Source organism: Arachis ipaensis, chromosome B04, assembly GCF_000816755.2.
Source record: "Arachis ipaensis cultivar K30076 chromosome B04, Araip1.1, whole genome shotgun sequence".
Classification (NCBI taxonomy): domain Eukaryota; kingdom Viridiplantae; phylum Streptophyta; class Magnoliopsida; order Fabales; family Fabaceae; genus Arachis; species Arachis ipaensis.
Window position 1 is genome coordinate 109,663,895 of NC_029788.2, and position 718 is coordinate 109,664,612.

Here is a 718-nt window from a genome sequence, read left to right on the forward strand (position 1 = left end):
ACGCAAAGTGGATTTTCTGGAGCTACAGAACTCGAAATGGCGCGCTTCCAATTGCGTTGGAAAGTAGACATATTTTTCAAAAACCTTTCAAAAATTCCTCACTTGTTTTCGAAAAAAAAAAAAGTTTTCAAAAAAAAAAATGTTTTCAAAAATAAATTATTCTATGGCTTCAGAATTTTTAAGAATGAATTCTAGTGTTTCATGAAGCATGTTGAAGCCTGGCTGGCTGTAAAGCCATGTCTCAATCCTTATACTCAAGAGAAAAGCTTCTTTATCTTTCTTAGCCAATTGACTGTTGAATGTAAGGAATGTCAGGCGTGTCATGTCTGAGTTACATACTAAAGCTTGTGGGAGCAAATCAACACCTCCCTAGGAGAATTAAGTTCCAACATGGGACAATTAAGGGTGGAACATCAGGAGCACTCCATCATCCTTCATGAAATCAGAGAAGATCTAAAAGCAATGAAGGAGGAGCAGCAAAGACAAGGAAGAGACATACAAGAGCTCAAGGACATCACTAAGGTGGACTCATTCCTTGTTCTTACTTTCTCTGTTTTTTTCTTTTTATATGTTATGTGCTTATCCATGTTTGTGTCTTCATTACATGATCATTAGTAGTTAGTAATTCTGTCTTAAAGTTATAAATGTCCTATGAATCCATCACCTCTCTTAAATAAAAAATGTTTTAATTCAAAAGAACAAGAAGTACATGAGTTTC